The sequence below is a fragment of the Octopus bimaculoides genome, chromosome 5 (assembly GCF_001194135.2).
Source record: "Octopus bimaculoides isolate UCB-OBI-ISO-001 chromosome 5, ASM119413v2, whole genome shotgun sequence".
Taxonomy (NCBI): domain Eukaryota; kingdom Metazoa; phylum Mollusca; class Cephalopoda; order Octopoda; family Octopodidae; genus Octopus; species Octopus bimaculoides.
Window position 1 is genome coordinate 40,219,316 of NC_068985.1, and position 10,501 is coordinate 40,229,816.

The 10,501-nt window shown below is 32.7% G+C and overlaps 1 protein-coding gene across 13 annotated transcripts in view; it reads right to left on the reverse strand.

The window, feature by feature from the left end:
- Positions 1–10,501, reverse strand: part of LOC106869124 (sorbin and SH3 domain-containing protein 1) — a 482,929-nt gene that overhangs the window by 194,079 nt on the left and 278,349 nt on the right. The window lies entirely within an intron of this gene.

The following is a 10,501-nucleotide window of genomic DNA, read 5'->3' on the forward strand; positions in this document are numbered from 1 at the left end:
AACCAAGGAATTTGTCATTGTGGCTGCTCCAGAAATGGGGCCAATGTGAAGATGGCTTAAAAAACAAAAAATTTTTAAAAAGACGAGAATCAACAGTTTATACTTCATTATCTGTGGTGGGTAACAATGTCAATAGAATGTAGTAGAAAATGTCTTGTAGTATTTCATTATCTCTTTATGTTCTAAGTTCAAGTTCAGCTGGTGATAACTGGATTTGTGTATAATACACAATTTTACTCCCCCATCTTTTTGGGATTGCACATTCTATTAAGTATATCACTATATTCAGGATATCATGACAAGAAGTTAGTTATATCTACTGTCCAAGGTAAGTCGTGTGTAACAATCTATTAGTATGACTATAATAATGTTGGTCCCCATCACTAACACCATAACAGTGGTAATATATTAAATGTTTATCACAACTGGTAGATCTAATGGAATTATTGCCACCAACCTTGAGTATGGAAGGCTAGAATGTAATACTGCCAATATAGAAAATACAACTTGATTTATTTAATGTGGTATGAAGGGGAAATTAGGAAAAAGGAGAATTGATGCTTTGTGACAATTTTGATCACCATAAACAAATCATCCCTGCAGGAAATAGCTGAACCATCTTTCTCAGTCCTGAGAGACTACCATTATTATAATCAAAATGGATAATACAAAGATATTACCATGATCAAAATGAGAATATAAATTGAGAAAATATAAATACTTTTGTTTCTGAAGTAATGTAATTACTGGGATGAACTGTCACTGTATACATTTCTGTTGAAAGGACAAACATGTTTGACAATGGAAGTATTTAAATGGAAGTATCACAGAAATGTTTACATTCTGCTTTGTCTTTTATATCATATTCTGTGGTGGCTGACTTTTCACAAGTTCACTTTTCTGTAGATACATTTTTACAGACTACAATGATAAAGTTCAAAGGTCACTTTTGAATTTTGAGGAGACATGAACTTTTTCAATGCAATTAAAACAAATCTAACTAAACACTCCTTTTGTTATGTTATAATATGAAGAGGAGAAAAGGTGTATGCATTATAGAAATATTAAATCAATCCCAGTACTTAATTGATATTTTATGGTATCAACTTCACTTTGGTGAGATTTTAATTGCAGACATTTTGTCTGATGATCTAATGATTTTACCAATCCAATGCATACCAGCCAAGTTTTACTCTCAGAAACATGTGGTCAATTGTAGAAATTACTACTGTCATTACTCTGTTCAAGTATAGTGGATAGCAGAATTAGTTAAATGTCAAGCAAAATGCTTTGAATTATTTAGTTATGATCCTTTCATTCTGAATTCAAAACCCACCAAGATCAACTTTGCCTTTCATCCCCCTGGGGTGGATAAAATAAAGTACCATCCAAGTATTGGGGTTGATTTAATTGATTATACACTCTCCCAAAATGTGTGGCTTTGTGTTAATATTAGAAATTAACATTTAGTTAAGTCCCTTGCAGATGACACTGTTAGCTGTCTCAAATGCAGCCATACAAATATAGTAAAGTTTTCAAAACTTATTTTATCCATATATTCTATAACATGTATGAGTAGATGTGAAATAGTAATAGCAAAAAATTAATATTTTACATTGCGTTATTGTCATCATTATACCAATGCTCTAAATGATATTGATAGAATTGTTACAGAATTAAAATAATTTGCTCTTGCCCTTTATGTTTTAAGTTCAAATTCTACTAAGGTCAATTTTACCTTTCATCCTTTTGGGATTAATAAAATCACCAACTGGAGTTGATGGATTTGACTGACCTTCTCTCATCAAAATGCACCTAATCAGAAACTTTTCATCCTGCTAATGTTGATAAAATAATGTACCCTTCAAGTAGTTGATGATATTGGCTAATACTCTCCCTTCAAAATTGCTGGACTTGAGCCTAAATCAAAAATCACATTGGAAATAACACCTTAATTTGGTAAGGTGGGTATAGTTAAGAAGATCAACTCAAGTATTTGATTGTTACTATACTGGTAGGATGAAAGATAAAGGTGAATTTGGCAGGATTCAAATTTAAAATGTAACAGGTCATAACTAAATGCAGTAAGCTATTTTATCCAATGTTCTAACAATTCTACCAAACCACAACCTGAAGATTTATATCACCAGTATTACTGTATGAGAAATATTTTTTATTGATAGTGCCAATGATTCTTTCATGAATACAAAATCACAAACTTATCAGAAAGATGTATTGTTGATCAAATTAATCCAGCACAAGATTATCGATTCTTGAGGAATTAACAGCAAAGTCTATCCCAGTAGCATTTCAACTCTGAACATTATTGATGTAATTATTAGTTTCTTACAATAAGAACAAAGCCATAAATTTTGTGGAGCAGAACAATCAGTTATATTGACTGCACAACTTCACTGGTAACATACTTTATTGACTCTGGAAAGATGACAGACAGAATTGACACCAAGGAGATTTGAACTCAGAAGTTAACAGAAACTATAACTTTTTTTTTTTTTTTTTTTTTTGCTAATCCAACACTCTTCATTGACAACAATATTGATTTCTTACACTGGAATAAAGTTACAAATTGGTGTGTGTGTATATATATATATATATATATATATATATATATATATATATATATATATATATATAAATAATGTTTAGAATTCTATAACTAACTAAAAGTAAGATGTTCTACAATTGCTTGAAAGCAATAATACTGTTCAAATGTAAAGAAGGATATGAGCCCACCCAAGCTCTCGCTTTTGTCATTTTCCTTCCATAATAGTATACTATTTGAAGCATCAAGTATTATTAATAGGTGTTTCAGAATTCTGAAAGACTGAAAAATAACTTAATGCTACATCAAGATGTTATCACAATCATGCTGATAATTGAAATGATTTCTGACAATGAAAACTTTTCATTTGATAATATAGTTTCTGGCACATGTGTTTGCTTTCTTATATGTTGCAAAATATTTTGAAATAAGTGGAAGAAGATGGAACTAGAGAGATTTTATTTAAAGAAAATAAACTTTTGTATATATAATGAACTTTATATTTCCTACATCTTACATACACGCAAAGTCTGGAATAACAAATGAGATTAAAAAGAAACCCACAATACACAGACAGTCCACTGCCCAATAAATTTCTCATTTCTAATACATACAATCTTACATCTTTCTTTTCCTTTATTGTTTTCACTCATATTTTATTCCTCTCTCTCTCTCTCTTCTGTGTGTGTGTGAGAGAGAGAGAGAGAGAGAGAGAGAGAGAGAGAGAGAGAGAGAGAGAGAGAGAGAGAGAGATTTTTTAATGGAATTTAAGTCAACAACCTAGTACCAGCAGTTTCATACAGGCTGATTAGCCAGTAGTAATTCAAACATACCCGTTTGTTGAATAACAACTGGTTAATCAGCCAATTAGACCATTGATGCAAGGCTGTTGGATAATTAAATTCCATTAAAACGTATATATATATATATATATATATATATGCATTATGCATGTGCATCTATCAATATATAAACAAATGTGAGGGATGAATATTCAATACACACAGTAGAGTTAATACTAACAATAAAAAAGAGATTTTATATCATTGGTTATCTGAGTTTTATATGATTGCTTTTTGCTACGATTAAATTTTTTATTATAACATTCAAGATTATTTCAGAAATATAAATTCTAGTACTTAAAATTCAACCATGTCAAGGTCAGTGTCTTCTAGTGTAGTTCCAAGCTGACCAATACATTGTGAGAGAATTTGATAGAGTAAAATTGTATGAAACTTGTTTTCTCTCTCTCCTTTTGCAGATGTAAAAACAAATGAACAAGCAGGAGTGGCTGTGTGGTAAGTAGCTTGCTCACCAACCACATGGTTCCGGGTTCAGTCCCACTGCGTGGCACCTTGGGCAAGTGTCTTCTACTATAGCCTCGGGCCGACCAAAGCCTTGTGAGTGGATTTGGTAGACGGAAACTGAAAGAAGCCCGTCGTATATATGTATATATATATATATATATGTGTGTGTGTGTTTGTGTGTCTGTGTTTGTCCTCCTAGCATTGCTTGACAACCGATGCTGGTGTGTTTATGTCCCCGTCACTTAGCGGTTCGGCAAAAAGAGACCGATAGAATAAGTACTAGGCTTACAAAGAATAAGTCCCGGGGTCGATTTGCTCGACTAAAGGCGGTGCTCCAGCATGGCCGCAGTCAAATGACTGAAACAAGTAAAAGTGTAAAAGTGTAAAAGTGTATATATGTCTTCATTTACTTTTTCAATTGATTTCTTTCCTTTGTATATGCATATATACACACATGACTAACTCAACCTGATGTCACAAAAATTGCTACAAGAATCAATAAAAACAACAACAACAAAATTTAATTGCTGTAATAATTTGATAATAGAAAAATGTGTGTGCTGATCTTAAAAGTATTGAAGGAAATGCAACAGATATTAACATGAAATACATAATACAGAGAAACATTAAGAAACAGAAATAGCTTTTGCTAAGAAATCCTTTGGCAAAGCAAGGTTCCAACACCAGAGAGATCATCTACAGATTTGTTAAGAAATATGAACAGGAGAGAATATAGCTGTCAACATGAAATGTAAATGACATTTGTTCAGACAAGCAAAAATTGATAATATTAGTCGCATAAATTGTCCTAGTTTAGCAAGTCAATCAAATGAAAGACTATCTTATTGTATAATACAGGCAATCCCTAACAATATCTGGATAATAATAGTAGTAGTGGTAGTGGTGGTTTTGGTGGTGAGTAAATTAACATGATTATACGATTATGTATGCAGCAGAGGGAAACTTATGGTAAGGATTACATGACAAAACAATAGGATCCAAATCTCTGTGGAAAGTGGACGTTAAACGATGATGATGATGATGGTGATATATATATATGTGCATGTATGTATATGTGCATGTATGTATATATATATATATATATATATATATATATATATATATATATATACATACACAGTGAGAGATAGGTAAATTGTCGCCATTTTATATCTTTATGCGCATTGTTTGTTTTTGATTTTGTTGGCTACACAGTATAGTAGGGTCAGTTGGGCACCATGTGTGAGAAAAACACCACCATGACACAATTCACTCTGCCAGAAATTTGGAAATGATATGCTGTACTGCTTGGCATTCACACCAGATGTTCCAATACAAACATTTCAGAGTGTGTGGATATTAATTTGAGAATAGTGCATTCTGAGGACATGTACCGAGAGTGATAAAAATCAAACATCTAGTCAACATCATAGTGTCTGGAGTAATCACTAGTAATTGTGGCATTATGCTTCCATCTATCTTCCCACACAGCCTCAGATTCAACATTGAGGCCTACATCAAGTGCCTGTAGGAGGTAGTGCTGCTCTGGGCCAAGAGGGTGGCTGCTGGAAGACCCTGTGTTTGGAAACAGGACTCTGCACAATGCCACACAAGCAGGAGAACCCAGTCATGGCTGTCAGACAATTTCTGCAACCATATCACCCCTAACATCCTCAGACTGCAACCCTCTTGATTATTATGTGTGGGGCACAGTTGAGCAAGAGACCAACAAAACTCCTTGTAACATCAAAGATGAACTGAAGGCAAGGATTATGGCAGCATTCACTAACTTAAACAAGGAGACCATCCAGAAGGGTTGCAGGAGATTTCGAAGTCATCTGGAGGCCATGATTGAAGCGAATGGTGATTTTATTGAATAAATTTACTCTTTAGCATTTCAAGATATTTTTATGTAATTTTGGTAAATATATCAGTTAAAATGAGATGTCAGTGTTATTTTCATTTTTGTGTAATTTAGACAACAGTTTATTCACCATATATATGTGTGTGTGTATAAGTATATATATATATATATATATATATATATATATATGCACACGTATATAATCATTTCAAATTCCCAGAAATGATCAAAAGACGAGGTACTATATTTTATGATTTTTTTTTCCCTAGAATATTATGCAAAAAAAAAAAAATATCAGGCCATGGGTAAATAATGCCTTGCTTGGAAACAGATGAAAGTTGGTGACAGGGAGAGAGCATCAGGCCGTAGGAAATCTACCTCAATAAATTCCATCTGGCCCATGCAAGCATGGAAATGTGGATGTTAAAACAATGATGATGATGAATTTCTAGAAACTACGAAATAAGAGATATGTTATGATTTATATCCTAGAATTCTTGGAAACATTTAGAAATATGCTAAATAACCATATTTTGCTTTAAGTGTCTCCATACAGGCATTGGTCTCTCTAGGTATGTGCACAAATTTTAGAAAAAGTACATAAAACATCAATAATAGCTTTCATCATAGGGAACAATTACAAAAATTCAAGAAAAGTTATGAAAGTCCAACATGCTAAGTTTTATGTGCATCATGAAATAGTGAGGTGAAAAATGAAATGCATAAAAAATTACCCATTTCAGTTCTCAACATTTCAGATGCTTCTAGTACTAAATACAGTCCACTAATAATGGACCCAATTTCACCCAGAAGGCTTGGAGAAAAACAATACTTATTTAAAGACTCCTGCCCAAGATAACACATAGAGATAAAACATTTTCAGATGGTAAATGCTAGTTTGTAGAGTGTCAGTAAAAACTGGTGTTTCTTATATCCCCATCCACTCCATTAATAATAATGGATTGATTTTGTATTGATTTTATTTAGAAATCAAACAATCAAAAATCTGTCAAATATTTAAATCAGTACACCTGGTTTGACAAAGTGCATAATAGCAATAATTTTCAATATAATTTCATAGTGGTTAGTTGAAAGAAATGTAAGTGGCTGTGACAAAGTTGTAATAGTGCTTAAAACTGCAGTTCATAAATTTTTTTACAACAGCCAGTCCTTTCTTGTTAGGTGAGTCTCAAAACACCATATTCTATCTCTGCAGATAGACCGTGATTACAATTTCCAATTCACTTTTTACTATTTAACCATCTGAAATGGTCAACACATGCTAGATTTCATCACTGAAAACAACCATCTAAGCCTAAATACCAAATTTCAAAAAGAGAGATCTAGACTATGGACACATACCTATTCCAGTGGTGTCACAACCCAACTGGATTATGTCTTCATAAACACAGAGTGGAAAAAAAGTGCTCTAGATTGCTAAGTATATAATTCCATTGGCTGAGTTAGTTCTGGCCATCTAGTACTATCTACCAGAATTCAACCAAGCTTATGTACCATAAAGAAGAAACCTAAAAATTTCTTCCATATGACTGGTCAGTACTTAACAACAGTACATCATCTTGATCAAACACAAGCAGAAACTTAAATCAACTCCTCAAATGCAATATACTGTAATTTTATTATCTCTCAACAACAAACTACTGAAGAATGTTTTCCTATCAAGACAAAAATCGAATGTTAACTCTCATAGGAGTCTTAAGCAATAAATGAGATGTGCAATCAATTGAAGGATGAACTCCTTATTTAAAATCAATTAAGCCTTCCAATCTAACAACAGAAATATGTTGAAAGAAAAATGCTAGCAAGCAGCTGTAAACAAACAATACTCCACAGCATTGCAAATTGCTAATGAAATCAGTGGCAGAAAAAGTATGAATAAATTGAAACTAAAAGCCATAATTCTGCAGGAACAACTAAACAAGTAGAAAGAACACTTTCAAAACTTTCTCAGTAATTCAGGAGCAATTTCAGATAAAAACACAGAAGCTAATATTAAACACAATCTTGACATCAAACTTTGTGATTTCACATGAGATGAACTTAGTGGTATCCTGAAAAGAACCAACAGAGAAGAAAAAAAACAAAACAAGAAGTTTGAGTAATACAACATTTCAGTAATATCTGCATTCAATTTTGTAATGCAGTGATCATCATTCAATGACCATTTTCTATGCTGGCATAGGCTGGATGGTTTGACAGGATTCAGTGAGCTGTGTCAGCTTTGACATGTTTTCTACAGCTGACCGCCCTTCCTAAAGCCAATCAACTTACAGTGTATATAGGGTGTCACAAGTGAAGTTACCAAGTAAGTTGCAAGACAGAAAAGAACAGAAAAGGGAAAACTGTATTGGTGGGTTTATTAAAGGGAAGGTGGCTTTATGCCAGGTGAAGAGAGGCTAAAGTATTGTGAGAGAAGAAGCACAGAGGAGATGTTTGGCTACCACACATTATATAAAAATGAGTAGTAATAATTGGGAAGAGGATGAAGATGAATATGGTAGTGATGGGGTACCAGAGAAAACTCAAGGTACAACTACATCATCAAACTCCCAATTAAGAAGAGCTGAATGTAGTATTCTCCCATTCCCCAAAGAAGGTAATTCAGATGTGTCTAAAAGTAGAGATTACTCTTACACTGATAGCAGCAAGCATCTGTAACAAATTGTTGTGGAACCAAACATTAATAAAGGTTACTGGCTGGAAAAATAATTCATACAATTATGTAAATTAGCACAGTTTTTTGGGAAAAAAATTTCCTAGGAAACAACAACAAAAAAAAAACTGCGAGGGTAAAATCTTATTTTAGGGTCTATATTTGCTTGCTCGCTTACTTATTTATTTATTTACTTTTTGCATAAGCCCAATTTGCATACACATGCACACACATGATAAGCTTTTGTCTAGCACATCCACTTACATAGCATTTGGTATTTGTTGACCTGAGACAATAACCAAAGATATTTGCACAGGGGATCACACAGTAAGATAGGACTTGAAGTCAAGTAGCTATGAAGCCAGTTCCATATTCACACAGCCTCCCATACCTGCTCTCTCTCTCTCTACACACACACACGAATATACAAACAAGAAATAAAAATACTCAGTACAAACGAGTGTATATGTATGTGTATGTGTGTGCATATATATATATATATATATATATATCAGTAGTCACAGCAAATGATTTTCATTTGTCAGTGATATAAATATGAGTGCTTTTATGTACCAAGATTCCGTATGAGAGGTCTTCTCAAGGTAAATAACACAGTATTCTATGTTTTAACACAACATCCATGTTAAGCTGGATATAAAGATTGCCTTTTGGTATTAATACAGCTTCTGTCACTATTAATTACACACATACACACACACACTCACATAAATATACTCATTTATATTGAGTATTTATACATATTATAACTAATGGTGTTTGCACGCATGCGCATGTTCACAAAAATTGGTAGCCTAGCATTGATGTATGTCACCATGAAATACCATGAATTCAGAACAACAAAAGAGATAGATGTTGTTATTGCTCTTTAGTCCCAGTTTGATCTGAGTCAAACAAACTTATGATCAAGAGCATTCTAGTCAAGACCATCCAATTCTTTTTCATATATAGTATGTCTTGAACCATATTATCTTATGCATACTTCCATTTTTAAGATGGTAGAGTGAGAGTACAGGGAGATATGGCTTCTAGTTGAAGCAGGTCAACAGACCAAATGAAGACACTCTTATAGGCTGTATGGTGACTGGGGTGACACGAGATGAAATAAAGGTCAAGGATTTCAATGGGACCTATTTTCAGGCAAATATATTTGTGCATATGCACTTATGCGAGTGAGCACATGTGTGTGTGCACATGTGTGCATATATGTGTGTGCATCCATGTGTGCCTGTGCATGCAAGTGTTTTATTATTACATATGTTTCTGTGAGTAATGAACAAAACAGTATATTATAATTGCCGTTATCAATCTTTTAGACAAGATATATAACTACTTAGCTATTGTATAGAAATATAAGTTGAAGAACATGGAGTTATCTGTAGCTTTTATGAAATACACCATATATATATATTAATTTTGGATTGATCCTGTATCAATTTTGCTAGTTATATTTTTAATTATTTAATCATTCAACATCCACCCACCAATAGGAATTCATCATGTAGAATTTTAACTGAACCTTACCACAAAGAATGAACCCTGAAGAAGGAAATATTTTTTGATGGAGTTGAATACAGACTGTTCTTACAACCCCTTAATATTTTCTGAAACAGCTGTAGGTTTTAACTGACTGTTACTTTTCATGGTTTTTAACTGACTTTTACCTTCATGATATCTCGTATTACTGAACTCTATTTATTCTCCCTCGAATACATGTATCTAAACAAGCATACATGGTTTTCATGTTATTATATATTAGTTTATTTACATTTTATATCTTATTATTTTTATTATATATATATATTTTTATTATGTTTTATTACTTTTTATTATTTGAATTTTTAATATAAACATATATCCCACCCAAGTCTTATAAATCACTGTAAGCACAATTTCATTTTCGGATGTAAAGTACTGACAACTGAAATTTTTATCTTCTACAAAAAAACAGCTGTACTATAAACGGAGTATTGTCTCCATTAAAAACTCTCTTATTATATGTATGTATGTATGTATGTATGTATGTATGTATGTATGTATGAGTGTGTGTGTGTGTGTGTGTGTGTGTGTATATA